This window comes from Bos indicus, chromosome 22, assembly GCF_029378745.1.
Source record: "Bos indicus isolate NIAB-ARS_2022 breed Sahiwal x Tharparkar chromosome 22, NIAB-ARS_B.indTharparkar_mat_pri_1.0, whole genome shotgun sequence".
NCBI classification, from domain to species: domain Eukaryota; kingdom Metazoa; phylum Chordata; class Mammalia; order Artiodactyla; family Bovidae; genus Bos; species Bos indicus.
In genome coordinates, this window is record NC_091781.1 from 46,756,346 (window position 1) to 46,770,846 (window position 14,501).

The window sequence follows — 14,501 nt, forward strand, 5'->3', positions numbered from 1 at the left end:
CATAGGGCAGGGGCTGAACACTGGACATGGGTATTTCCCCCAAACCCACCGACTGTCCCTGCCCAAGACTGTCTCTTCCTGGTTGTAGTCTCTTCGGGCCCTTGGGTCACTGGCCCCTTTTATCCAAGAGCTTTTTTCTCTCTCTTTTTCTCCAAATGAATTCCACTATTACCCTGTCATTCAAAAAGCAACTAGACATACTTTATCTTCTCAAATAGCAATTATTTCCTCCCTGTTGTACTTTTACTGGAGACCCTTCAAGAAGAGAAGTCTGCCTTTAAAAGTCAAAACCTACAAGTTCTGTTTCAAAATTAACAGCTCCCTTAGACTTGAGTCTTCCTGTACCTCCATTTCTCTTGTGTGCATGCTAAGTCTCTTTAGCTGTGTCTGACTTTTTGCGACCGTATGGACTGTAGCCCTTCAAGCTCCTCTGTCCAAGGGATTCTCCAGGCAACAATACTTGAGTGGATTGCCATTTCCTCCTCCAGGGGATCTTCCTGACCCAGGGATAAAACCTGTGTCTCCTGCATTGCAGGTGGGTTCTTTACCACTAGCACCACCTGGGAAGCCTCTGCATCCCTTACCCTTTGAGAATGCTATTTCTAATATAGAGAAATGGCCCTAAAACTGCTATTTTATGAGAACTTTCTAGGTACCATGTGCTTAACAAGCCTTAGTTGATTTCATCTTTATAATGGCCCTATATGATTGGCTCAGTCTCTCTATTTTACAGATGATAATCATAATAAAGCTATTTTTTTAACTTATATACAGTGCAAGTTTATCTCTCACAGTTCTGGAGACTAGAAAGTCTGAGATCAGGGCACCAGCAGATTTGGTGTTTAGTGAGGGCCCCCTCCTGGTTCATAGATGTCTTTTCACTGTTTTCATGGAACTAAGATGTATTGAGTGCCTGCTATGCCTCCAGTTCTGTGCTAAGCACTTTGCAGAGATCACCTTGCTGAGTCCTCACAGCTCTATGAAGTTTGGATCATTACCATCCCCATTTCACAGATGAGGAAACTGAGGCTCAGAGAGGAGAAATGATGGGTGTCAGCAGCATCCAAATAAGAATGTTCCCCAGGTCCCCATGACTCCAAAGCTGGATTTTTTACTACACCATAGGTCTTCAGTTTGACTGAGCCCTAAGAGTTGGAGAAAAATTCCTTCAAAGACCATGAGCAATGAGCTTCCTGAACCAGTGCTGAGCCAGCCCAGGGTGTACCTCAGAGCAGGTCTCAATGATTAGTTGTCAAATGAATGAGGGAGACTGGTTCTGGATTCTCTCTGCGCAGACTCCTGGGAGAACACTGCCTGGTGAAGGGGGCTGGATCTTCTCTAGATTATCATTTGGCTTCCCCTGAGGTGGTTCAGTAGAGGGAGTGCCCATCGATTAAGAAGAAACCTCCATGCTGAGAGTGCAGCATTAAATTTTCATGGGAGAAGGGGGGAAAAAGAGGAATTGTGGCTAGAAGAAACTTGGTTTTTTTCCAACAAAGCTTATGCTCTAATCATCCTTGATTTCCTTGTGACTTTGAAAGGCAAGTTGGACTCTGGTGTGATGAGAGTCCGAGCTGCCACTGAGAGACATGGGAACACTCAGTTCTCTCCAGGCTGCGAACAGGACCTGCCTTTTCCCTCCTCCGTCTCCACGTGTGCCAGGAAGCTAACATCCAAAGAGGTCAGAGGAGCACTCTGGGACTGGGACTAAAGGGAGAAGGAGGTAATTCTCCTGGAACCTGAGACTGAATAAATGAGGTCTCTGGCGTCTTTAATTCTAGGAGTGAGGCTCCTAGAGGGAGCACTTGATGTTCTGGTCAGACCCATGTCCTGGAGAAAGGTGTCCTTGTCAGGGAGGTATATGCAAAGGGACAGGAGAGACTAACATGACCTATGCCCCACGCTGTTGCCAAGGCTACACCTCCTTGCCCTTCAGATGGGCAAAAGAGAAGGAACAATGATAACACCCAGTATTGGAGATAGGGTAGAAGGCTGGGCTTTGGGGAGGATAAATACCAGAAGTCAGGCTAGTAATGTGTGTCACAGATCTTCAGAAGCATACATTTCTTTGGACCCAGCAGTTCCACTTCTAGGAATTTATCCAAAGGAAATAATTTTAAATGTGTAATATTTCCTCTGTAAGGATGTTTGTTTCACTCAGTGTTTTTATAACAGCCTAAAACTCTATTTGACCTAAATGTCCATCAACAGGAAATTAGTTCAATTAATTTTGGTTCATCTCTGCAACGGAATACTCAGCAGTCATTAAAACAATAATGTACAACTCTTTGTTGACAAGGAAAGATATGACACGACGTTAAAGTGGATTAAATCAGTATGGTTCTGTGTGTGTTGTGCGCGTGTCTTTTCAGTCGTGTCTGTCTCTTGGTGACCCTCCTTGGACTGTAGCGCACCAGGCTCCTCTGTCCGTGGGATTTCCCAGGCAAGATTACTGGAGTGGCTTCCCCTTCCCTTCTCCCTCCCACCCAGGGAGTGAACCCGCGTCTCCTGCATTGCAGGTGGATCTTACCACTGCACCAGCTGGGAAGCCCCGGGTGTGTTAGCAGTGATTATTTCTTAGTGGTAGGATTATGAGAGTTTGCTTCTTCTTAATGTGGGTGTTTATCCCATATAAGTTTTGTGAGAACAGAAAAATTATGATCAGGAAAGGAATCAATAATGATTTTTCTCTTTCTTTAAAAAGACTGTTTATCAAGAAACCTAAAGACAAGAACCAATCTAGGAAGTTCCTGTACAACCTAAAGGATAGAAATCAGTTGGCTGCTGAACACGCAGTTTGAACTGAGTTCACACATCTGCTCTTAAACAGGAAAGCCTCCTCTCTTCCACCAGACCACCAGCCAGCCAGCATGAATTATGGGCAGGGGTCCATGATTTCCCACCTTACTGCCTGGAGGCCTGGCTCAGGGGTACAGTTCAACTATTTCTCAGTGTTACACCCTCCACAAAGCCATCCATCCTTTGAAGATTTACTGAGCATTCATCCTGTGCCAGGCGCTGAGCTGAGCATCTGGGACTCAGAGGACAGGAAGATACAGTCCCATGATTAGAAGAGAAGCCTTTCTTCAGTGTGAGCGTTCCCGCCTGGCTCCTGCTACCATATGATCTACATCTCTTGGGGCAGCTTCCCTTCCCACCTTGTTTTACCCTTGTCTTCTGCTTTAGATCCTCTTTCAATCAGGCCATCTGTCCCTTGAGGGCTGCTTCTGGATCTCCCGCAGCACGTAGGAGAGTGAATGGCACATAGCAGAAGCTCAATAAATATTTATGGAATGAAGGACTGGATCAGAAAAGCATATTTCCTCTATTTAGATGTATGTGAGTCTGATGTCTGATACCCTGGGTCAGTTAGACTTCTTCTCAGTTTTAAGTGACAAAAAAAATACAATCCAAATTATCTTAAGCAAAACGGGGGCTTCATTGTCTATCACAGCATGAGGTTTCTAAGCATAGCTTTGGCTGGGCCCAAAGCTCACAAGTGTTGGTCTTCCACTGCTTCTCAGCCCCATCTTATCCTTGTTGGCTCCATGCTCAGACGAACTCTTCTCTTGTGAACCCACGATGGCTCCTAGCAGCTCCAGCCTCTCGCAGATTCTAGTCTAAGGGGAAAAATGAAAGAGTACATCTCTTTTGAAACCCAAGCAGAAATCTCCAGATTGGATGATGGGACTTGACTGGTTGACTTGGGTCATGTCTTCATCCTGCACCAGTCCTTGAGCTGGGGGATACTGTGTCCTCGTTGACAGGCCTGGGTCACACCTCTGTGCCTGCAGCCGCTCGTGCATCTTAAAAATGGGGTAGGGTGGCTCTCTCCCCTGAACACAGTGTGCTGTTACCAGAAGAAGGGAGGGTGAATGGAGGAATAAAAAAAAATCATGTCCATTAAGCTTCCCCTCCTAGCAGAAAGCACATCTTGCCTGTTTCTTGAGCCTAAGTCAAGTCATTCCCTTTTTAGCACAAACATCTTTGTTTTCTCTCCCTGCTTAAGCAGTAGAAATACATCAAATCCACATAAGGGAGAACTGTTTCAAACTGAACCTCCTCACTTCAGCCAGGGGCTGCCCATGGATCTGGGTTGGCATCTCCCAGGGTCATTCTCCGTCAACCCCAGCAGCATATGGGGTCACCTCAGTTGAGGAGAGCTTTCTTTTTTATTATTATTATTTTTTAAAATCAAACTTGTTTTTTATTCTATACAAAATTTTAAAGCTTTTTACTTTGAAATTATTTAGGTTTCCATAAATACCACAAGAACAGCCCAGAGAGTTCCTGAATACTCTCACCCTGCTTTCCCTGTTAAAGGGAAAACGTTACTTGCTCAGTTGTGTCCAACTCTTTGCAACCCCATGGACCGTGACCACCAGGCTCCCCTGTCCACGGGATTCTCCAGGCAAGAATACTGGACTGGGTTGCCATGTCCTCCTCCTGAAGATCTTCTCGACCCAGGAAACAAACCCAGGTCTCCCACTTTGCAGGCGCATTCTTTACCATCTGAGCCACCCAGGACATATATATATGAAGTGATATAACTGCTCCTCAGCTTTTCCTTATCATTCATGACCTTCAGAGGATGCTTTTAAAAGCAGATGCCTGCGTTTGCCCCTGCCCCAGTTCTAATCAAGTGGACTGGGAGGGGGGGTCTCGATGTCATCCGAGCACCACCTCCACTGTGAACTGTAGCGCAATTGAGGAGAGACGTCCTCGGCTTTACATTCAGATGGTACTGAGAGTGCCCTGCAGCCTATGACCCAAGTCATAAGTGGACAAGTTAACTCATCTCTGAGCCTCACCTTCCTTTTCTATGAAATGTAAACTGTTAAAAAAAAAAAAAAGTTTTCAACCAAGTAAATTTTAAAGGTCTCATTGTCTATATTGAATGATTCATGACTCAGTTACCAGCTCATGTAGCAAGTAGAGAGCCTAAAAGGTGTTGTACAAAATGAAAAGTCTTTATAGGCAGAAGGAGGAAAACAGTGGATTGTTTCCAGGCTTAGGAAACCTACCTATGGAGGACAGAAGGGGGCTATGTGGCAGATTACCTTATTGGTGCTGACCAGAGAATTCTAGACTGAAGCGGGGAGGAGGTTAGGTTAGGTTAGGTTAGGATGCAGTCAGGTATTAAGTCTTAGTCTGCTGTTGTGGCGCTTAGCATAAGTGACTCCATTTTAGGCCTGTCGTTTCTTTTTTAAAGCAGAATGATAACCCCTAGTTTGCAGGGATGCAGTAAGGATTAAATAAGATAAGGCAGACAAAATTCTGGCACTAATAGGTGCTGAAAAATTCTTAGATTGTAGGCTCCAAACAAGATTGCCAAGGGGCATTTATTACTCATCAGTGCAGAAGCAAACCTCACTCTGTTCCCAAATAACGTGTTTTTCCGATGCCAGCGACTCATTCTTTGCCTCACCAAGGAAGATCAGTTTGTCAGGATGCTTAATTTAAGAAATCCCTCTTCATAGTATCATAATATGAAAGGATTTTTTTTTCTTAAAGTGAGTGTGTGTCATGCTTAGATAGTATGAAGTACAAAAGAGACATGCACAGGCAAATCACTCTTACAAAAGAGGTGCTCCAAAGACGCTTTCTGAATAATGGCGAGAATGTTGGCTACCCAAGCACCAGGATCTGTCCCGGAAACGTCCAACGTTTATTTTATATATTGTTGACATTATATGAAAGGAAAGGTCACAGGTGCGATGTAAAGTTTTTTTTTTTTTTTTCTATTTGAGACTGTGTTGGATGATCAGCCTCCCTCCAGGAGAGGAATATCTAGGAGTGTTTAAATGTCACTAACAGTCTCAAAATTATTGCAGTGGATTTGCAGCAAAAGGGATGTAAAGGGCCTTTTTCATTAAAAATGTTCTTTGATTTTCAGTTGTAGCTTTGGCAGCGTTATTGGCAAGAGAGCCGTGGTGGGGGAAGGTGTCTCAGATGATGGTGGGGGGACAATGTTGGGGAGGCATTTGCAGCAGATTATACATGAAAGAACTTTCTACTCAAAGATAAAGTGCCGACCAGCCAGTCGAGTGCACATGTAGTCATTTCATTAATTTCTATACCGACAGGAGATTGAGAAGAATGCTTTACAGCATTCTCCCCTACAAGAAAACCAGCTTGAAGACACTGCTGGACACCACCTCAGCCTTACAGACTGCACCTGTTGACTCATCCCAGGCTGCAGGGCGTGAGGCTGGTCTAAGGCCCTGAGCATAAGCCATTCTCACAATTCCTCAGGCATGTAAAAGATGGAAGACCCCTCACGTAGGATCCTTTATGTAAAAGCATCCAGTCCAGTGCTGGGCATAACTGAGGTCCCAATACTGCAGAGAGAGGTCTGAATCTGAAGTAAATATCATGTTACTTTATTTTCCTAATCAAATTAAATCATACTCCATGTTCCCACTCACCAGGATGAATCTTTCTCCCAGCACTCTCCTCCCACCAGTGCTATTTGACGGTGCACATCATATTGGTTCTGGAACAGTCAAGGTGGGCCTCTGGCCTTCGGTCACTGTGGTCACTGCTGCTACTCAGGGCCAGGCCAGTATGGTCCGTGGAGGCAGAGGCTGTTCTGCCCCTCCGTCCAGGCTGAGGATCCTATCACAGTGCCTGAGGCAGGGTGAGGGGTAGGGAGGAGAGCACCAGTCTTCCAGGACCACTGTGTGGCCATTCCTCTCTGCAACTCTGTCATTGCCACTACATCCCCAGGGTGCCAGGGGCAAGCTTCCCACTGACACATTCATCTGCTGTAACTTGCAATGGAAAGCTCTTCACCTGGTCAGCCTTTCGTTCCACATTTAATCCATGTCTCCTAATTTTCCCGCCAAATCTCTCATCCCTGCCAAACACAAAGATGCCAGAGTGCACTTTGTTTTCCTATGTCCTGCATCCTTGCCTGCGGGTAACCAGAGTCAGGACAAGTGAGCAACACTGCTGGAACCTGTCTGCCAACCACCTTCCAGGAACTGATGACCGTGGAATTTAGCCAGCCTGCAGAAGAGGCTCAGACTCAGCTCTCTGAGGTTCCTGCTGGGGCTAGTTAGTTGCAGGGGTTCTCCTCCCTAGAAACCACCTTAAGTATTGGCTGAGAGGATGGCAGACATGGGACCGGAAGAGCAGGCTCCATGCAGGATCTCAGGCCATAGGCTTTACGCTAATGGGGGCGGAATTCACATTTACAGAGCACAACCACATGCCAAGCACGGGGTTGAGCCCTCATTCTCACAAACACCTCGTGATGTTAGTGCTATTTTTACCCCGTTTTACAGATGAGGTAAAATGATTCTTTACCTAGAGAAGAAGGAGTTTTATGAATATTTGTCATCCTTTTCCCAATCCAGTAAAACTCTGCTCATGTAGCACTATTTTTTTCACTTTAAAAAAGAAATAGGTATTATAAACACATAACCTTGAAAAATGGAATCAATAAAAAAGATCTTTGTGTAAAATGTCCCTCTCCCATCCCTGGCCCCAGGCCCAATATTAACTGAGTACTTTCAAGATGTCCAGCCTGCTGCTAAACTTTTTTCTTTTTTTAATGTTTATTTATTTTGACTGCACTGGGTCTCGGTTTCAACACATGATATCTTCAGTTGCAGCATGCAAGCTCTTAGTTGTGGCATGTGGGACCTAGTTCCCTGCTACTGCTACTGCTGCTAAGTCGCTTCAGTTGTGTCCGACTCTGTGCCTCCCCACAGATGGCAGCCCACCAGGCTCCCCCGTCCCTGGGATTCTCCAGGCAAGAACACTGGAGTGGGTTGCCATTTCCTTCTCCAATGCATGAAAGTGAAAAGTGAAAGTAAAGTCGCTCAGTCGTGTCTGACTCTTAGCAACCCCATGGACTGCAGCCCACCAGGCTCCTCCGTCCATGGGATTTTTCCAGGCAAGAGTACTGGAGTTGGGGGGCGGGGATCAAATCCAGGCCACCTGCACTGGGAGCTCAGACCACCAGTAAAATCCTAAGCTTTTTACATTCTCCATTTAATCTTCAAAACAACTCTAAGTGGCAAGTGGTATCATTCATATCTCCATTGAAGGTGATGACATGGAGGCTAGGATGGTAAGGACAGACCAGGACACCAAACCTAACTGTTGGTCTCCAAAGCCCACCCCCTCGACCTCGTCTGCACGCCTGGCCCCTCCCACTTGAGCCAGGACTTTTCCACTGCAGATTCTGTTTGCAAAAGTTACCCCTAAGCCTCAAAGTCACTTAGCTTCCATGGGTTTATTTCAGGTATGAAAGCAGGCTGTTTCCCAGTGCACCAAAAAGGTACCACCACTCCAGGCTCTTTACTACAAGCTATGTCTGTGCCCTTCCTCACTCAGCAGCATTCACAGGCTTTCCTGTCCACGGGTCCGGGGAACATATTGGTCTGCAGTGATAACTGGGGTCTTGTTCTAAAGCTCTCTCCCACTTTGCTATCTGTACCCACTCCGGCAGCCCAGATGTGGATTTGGGAGATCAGAAGAGGCCAGTTGATTAATATTCTGTGGGATATCACAACTAATTCCATCCCATCCCTTTGGGTAGAGGGGCCAGCAGGTGGAATGCCTTACATCCCTCCAGTTCACAGTTGGTGGGGTAGAGATGGGGTTTCAGCATTGTCTTCTTGGTAGGGGTGAGCGGAAGTGTGGAATCGTTTCCCCACAAAGCCCAGATCATCCACATGCCATCTGCCCTTAACAGCAAGCAGCCCAAGCACCGAGGACTTCTCTAGTGTGCTTAGACAGTGCCTCAGGCAAGCAAGGAGAGGGAGAGAGAGAAAGAAAAGGAGCATCTTGGCTGCTCCATATTAATTAAATTGTAAAGAGTCAAATAGGAATGCAGTAATGATAATAGGCCTGTGGGTGAATCAAGTGTATCTGCCTCTTAGGAACAGGCTAGGAAAGCTTTGCTGAGGAAATTGTATTAATAAATGGGTGACAAATACAGAATAGCTTCCAGCCTGAGGGCCATGCTGACTTGCTAGTGGAACTGAGCGTGACTCATGTGTTTGCCAATAATGCTCCTTGGGGAAGGCCGCCTTCTCCCAGTGCCTAAGGCAGTGGGGTGCTGGCAAATGTTTCACAGCCAACTCTTGGGGGGAAAAACCTTTATTTGTAACATCTGCTGATTTCTGAGTTATAAATATTCCTGCCATGCCTGATTTCAAGCTACCAACATGAAGTCACTGAACATAGAGTTGGAAAGAGCTGTGCATACCAGTGTATAGCTAAAATAGATGCAGGTAACCTCAAGAGCACGGCTATGGGTAAAATGTGTAAGGTAACTAGAAAGTGATGAGACTCAAGTTTATTATCTTTGTTTTTAATATAACATTTAATTGCAAGTAGTTATAATTTGATGGTTAATAACTGCTTAATAAGTAAAACAATAAATAAATGCTTAATAACTGCCTCATGTTGTTTAGTCGCTAAATCGTGTCCAACTCTTTTGTGACCCCATTGACTGTAGCCTGCCAGGCTCCTTTGTCCATGGGACTTCCCAGGCAAGAATACCAGAATGGGTTGCCATTTCCTGAGGGATCCGAACCCACATCTCCTGCATTGGCAGGCAGTTTCTTTACCACTGCACCACCAGGGAAGCCCAATTGCCTTATAGAATTCCCCAAAATCTAACAAATCAGCTCTGACAAGACAATATGAGCCAGACCAGCACCCCACTAACAGGTCAGGGAAAGCAATTGTATTTGAGCTGCAGCAATTTCAGAGAAGAGTAGACATGAATTATCCTAGAGATGGGGGTTTAGCATAAAGAAGTCCTCAATGGGGACTTCCCTTGCTGTCCAGTAGTTAAGACTCCACGTTTCCAGTACAGGGGCCATGGGTTCAATCCCTGGTGGGGGAACTGAGATCCAGCATAGCATGGCCAAAAAAAAAAAAAGTTCTTAACAAATGGTTTTTGGAACAGCAATGGATCAATGCAGAGCCTGAGACAAAGACTACTTCAACTTGCAAAGACCAGCAGAGTTAGTTCTGACTTTCCAGGAGTCTCTCTGCCAGAGTAGAAATGATATGATCATGTCAAAGACAGATCTCATTCATTTGAACATTTTCTCACGTGCCACCATTTCAGAGATGGAAACAGTGATGCCCAGTGGATCTAGAGATTTCCCCACAAATCACATAGTAAATGTAGAGCCAAGTAGGAGTCCAGATTCTTTAAGCCTTACTATTTTCTATCTCACCAGTTGTACGGTCAGCCATCCAAGGTGGGTATTCTCTTACTTACTGTACATCCCCTGCCTGCTTCACCTACACCCTCCTCACCTGATTGACCTTGCTACATACTCGCCCTGCCCCCCACTAACAGGTGGGCTGGTGATGGTTTTTTTTTTTTAATTTTTAAATTTTTATTTATTTATTTTTGGCTGCACTGGGTTGTTTTTATTGCTGTACACCGGCTTTCTCTAGTTGCCTGAGCAGGGCTACTCTTCGTTGCAGTGTGTGGGCTTCTCATTGAGGTGGTTTCTCTTGTTGGGGCGCACAGGCTCTACAGTGTGGAGTTCAGTAGTTGCGGTTCGCCAGCTTGGTTGCCCTTCAGCATGTGGGACCTTCTTAGACCAGGGATCAAACCCATGTCCCCTGCATAGGCAGGGGGATTCTTTACCACTGGACCACCAGGGAAGTCCTGGTGATTGCTCTAACCTTTAAATCAAAACACCAGCACCAGGATAGCTTATCACAGGGCCCCTTGCGGGGCGTGTTTCCCTACTGGTTTCCTAGCAACCAATGAACCAATCAGACATCAGGTCACTTCTGCCTATAACCAGTAACCTTGGCTTGCAGGGTGTGAAGATGGCCGCCGTGTCCATGCTGCAGTGTCCAGAGGCCACCGTTCACTGCACACAGTGGGTTGTCACTCCAGGACCTTGCTTCACATAAGTAAGCTCCCTCTATCCATGAAACCTTTGATGTCTCTGTCACCGACACCGGGCTGTTTCTTCGGTCTGCAAGCTGACAACTACAGGGCTTGTCGGCCTGCAAGGTGAGCCAAACGATTGGTGAAGCAGCTGGGAGACTGAGGAGACTCCCGAGAGTGCCGAGACGTTGGGAAGAAGCTTTGGGGGCCTGAAAGTTAGGGATGTAATCCTGAGGTGGCTGTCGGTTAGCATTTGGGGCACAGAAGTTGTGGGGGTGATCCTGCGGTGGTTGTTCACTAGTGTGTGAGACTCTGTTGGCTGTCCTTGGTGAATGGCAGCCGCCACGAGAGTACAGGGAACTAAGGCTTTTGTGGTGCTCTTGGCCACAATTACAGTGAGGAAAAAAAGTTAACAGTAAGGCAGCAGCCACATCTGTGGACTGGCCACTGCTTTTTGTTTGTTTTCTTTTAAAAGTAAAAAATAAAAATGTAATATAATTTTATTAATTATGTTATATTAACATATTATTAATCTTGTCTTTTTCCCTTTTTCTTAAATTTGAGAGTATTTTCAGAATTTCGCTGTTTTTTTAAATTATTATATAATTGATTTGTAAATGTTTTCAGGTATATAGCAGTAATTCAGTTATAAATATATATATGTGTATATGAAATGTATTTTTTAATATTCTTTTCCATTAGGTTATTATAAGATATTGAATATAGTTCTCTGTGTTATACATAGTAGAACCTTTTTGTTTGTTTATTTTATATATAGTAGTTTGTGTTTCTAATCCCATGACCCAGATAATCACGATGGTGTGATCACTTACCTAGAGCCAGACATCATGGAATGTGAAGTCAAATGGGCCTTAGGAAGCATCACTACAAACAAAGCTAGTGGAGGTGATGGGATTCCAGTTCAGCTATTTCAAATCCTAAAAGATGATGTTGTGAAAGTGCTGCACTCAATATGCCAGCAAATTTGGAAAACTCAGCAGTGGCCACAGGACTGGAAAAGGTCAGTTTTCATTCCAGTCTCAAAGAAAGGCATGCCAAAGAATGTTCAGGCTACCACACAATTACTCTCATCTCACACACTAGCAAAGTAATGCTCAAAATTCTCCAAGCCAGGCTTCACCATGATTCATGAAGTACATGAATCATGAGCTTCCAGATGTTCAAGCTGGATTTATAAAAGGCAGGGGAACCAGAGATCAAATTGCCAACATCCATTGGATCATCGAAAAACCCAGAGACTTTCAGAAAAATATCTACTTCTGCTTTATTGACTATGCCAAAGCCTTTGACTGTGTGGATCACCACAAACTGTGAAAAATTCTTCAAGAGATGGGGATAGAAGACCACCTAACCTGCCTCCTGAGAAATCTGTAGCCAGGTCAAGAAACAACAGTTAGAACTGGACATGGAACAACAGACTGGTTCCAAATCTGGAAAGAAGAACATCAAGGCTGTGTATTGTCACCCTGCTTATTAAATTTATATGCAGAGTACATCATGAGAAGTGTTGAACTGGATGAAGCACAAGCTGGAATCAAGACTGTCGGAAGAAATATCAATAACCTCAGATATGCAGATGACACCACCCTTATGGCAGAAAGTGAAGAAGATCTAAAGAGCCTCTTGATGAAAGTGAAAGAGGAGAGTGAAAAAGTTGGCTTAAAATTTAACAGTCAGAAAACTAAGATCACGGCATCCGGTCCCATCACTTCATGGCAAATAGGTGGGGAAACAGTGGAAACAGTTACAGACTTTATCTTTTTGGGGCTTCAAAATCACTGCAGATGGTGACTATGCCATGAAATTAAAAGACACTTGCTCTTTGAAAGAAAAGCTATGATCGACCTAGACAGCTTATTAAAAAGCAGAGACATTACTTTTCAGACAAAGGTCTGTCTAGTCAAAGCAGTGGTTTTTCCAGTAGTCATGTATGGATGTGAGAGTTGGACTATAAAGAAAGCTGAGCGCCGAAGAATTGATGCTTTTGAACTGTGGTGTTGGAGAAGACTCTTGAGAGTCCCTTGGACAGCAAAAAGATCCAACCAGTCCGTCCTAAAGGAGATCAGTCCTGGGTGTTCTTTGAAAGGACTGATGTTGAAGCTGAAACTCCAATAATTTGGCTATCTGATGCGAAGAACTGACTCATTTGAAAAGACCCTGATGCTGGGAAAGATTGAAGGCAGGAGGATAAGGAGACGACAGAGGATGAGATGGTTGATGGTATCATTGACTCAATGAACATGAGTTTGAGTAAACTCCAGGATTTGGTGATGGACAGGGAGGCCTCGAGTGCTGCAGTCCTTGGGGTTGCAAAGAGTCGGACAAGACTGAGCAACTGAACTGAATGTATTTCTTATAAAAATGAGGTGTCTCAGCCTCCAAATGGTATTGCCAAGATCGCTTTGTGGATAAGCTCTGCTTAACTAGTATAAAATAAATTATGTGCTTAGGTGAATTCTCAGAAATATGAAAAACTGGCCAGAATGAATTTCAGGTTCACATGATCAGGAAAATATTCAGTATTGAGTCTATATCTGGTATTGAAGCTAGCTTAAGCTTGCTGGTTTGATTAATGTAGACGTGTTTTTAGAGTTATCAGGATTAAGTATAATATTGCTGTTGTACGTTGGTTTACTAGAGATCAAATAAGACCTCATTATATCTGCTGCAAATTTGTCAGCAAGGAAAATAACTTGACAGGATGGAACTTTAAGCAAATGTTAAATGAGATTAGAGCTCTTAAATAAGCTCTACTGCAGCCATGAAATTAAAAGATGCTTACTCCTTGGAAGAAAAGTCATGACCAAACTAGACAGCATATCAAAAAGCAGAGACATTACTTTGCCAACAAAGTTCCGTCCAGTCAACACTATGGTTTTTCTAGTAGTCATGTATGGATGTGAGAGTTGGACTATACAGAAAGCAAAGCTGAGCACCAAAGAATTGATGCTTTTGAACTGTGGTGTTGGAGAAGACTCTTGAAAGTCCCTGGGACTGCAAGGAGATCCAACCAGTCCATCCTAAAGGAAATCAGTCCTGAATATTCATTGGAAGGACTGATGCTAAAGCTGAAACTCCAATACTTGGGCCACCTGATGCAAAGAACTGACTCATTTGAAAAGACCTTGGTGCTGGGAAAGATTGAAGGCAGGAGGAGAAGGGGAACGACAGAGGATGAGATGGGTGGATGGCATCACCGACTCAGTGGACATGAATTTGAGTAAATTGCAGGAGTTGGTGATGGACAGGGAGGCCTGGCGTGCTGCAGTCCATGGGGTCACAAAGAGTCGGACATGACTGAGTGACTGAACTGAACTGAACTGATAGAAATTATTATATTTTGAGAATGTCTATCTAAAAAAATTAGTCTCTCCAGATTTGGTAACTTGAAACTAAACTGTATTAAATGAGAATTCGTTGACTATTTGGGTCATTTCAAATAGGATAATATTGAAACATTAATTTCTGAGCATATGTAAGTTTACTTACCTTTGCCTTCTTAGGAGAGGAAGACTAAAACATAAGTTTTCAAGTTGAAAATGCTGGTATGACAAGCAGTGCACAATTACTTGCTTCTTGGTTTTTGCCAGAGGTTAAA

At 44.3% G+C, this 14,501-nt stretch overlaps 1 long non-coding RNA gene across 1 annotated transcript in view; it reads left to right on the forward strand.

Annotated features, from left to right (window-relative positions):
* Nucleotides 1-14,501, forward strand: part of LOC109575979 (uncharacterized) — a 100,230-nt gene that overhangs the window by 30,845 nt on the left and 54,884 nt on the right. The window contains exon 6 of the long non-coding RNA XR_011563011.1: nucleotides 10,810-11,008. This is a non-coding gene — a long non-coding RNA (uncharacterized lncRNA). The remainder of the gene's footprint in view (nucleotides 1-10,809; nucleotides 11,009-14,501) is intronic.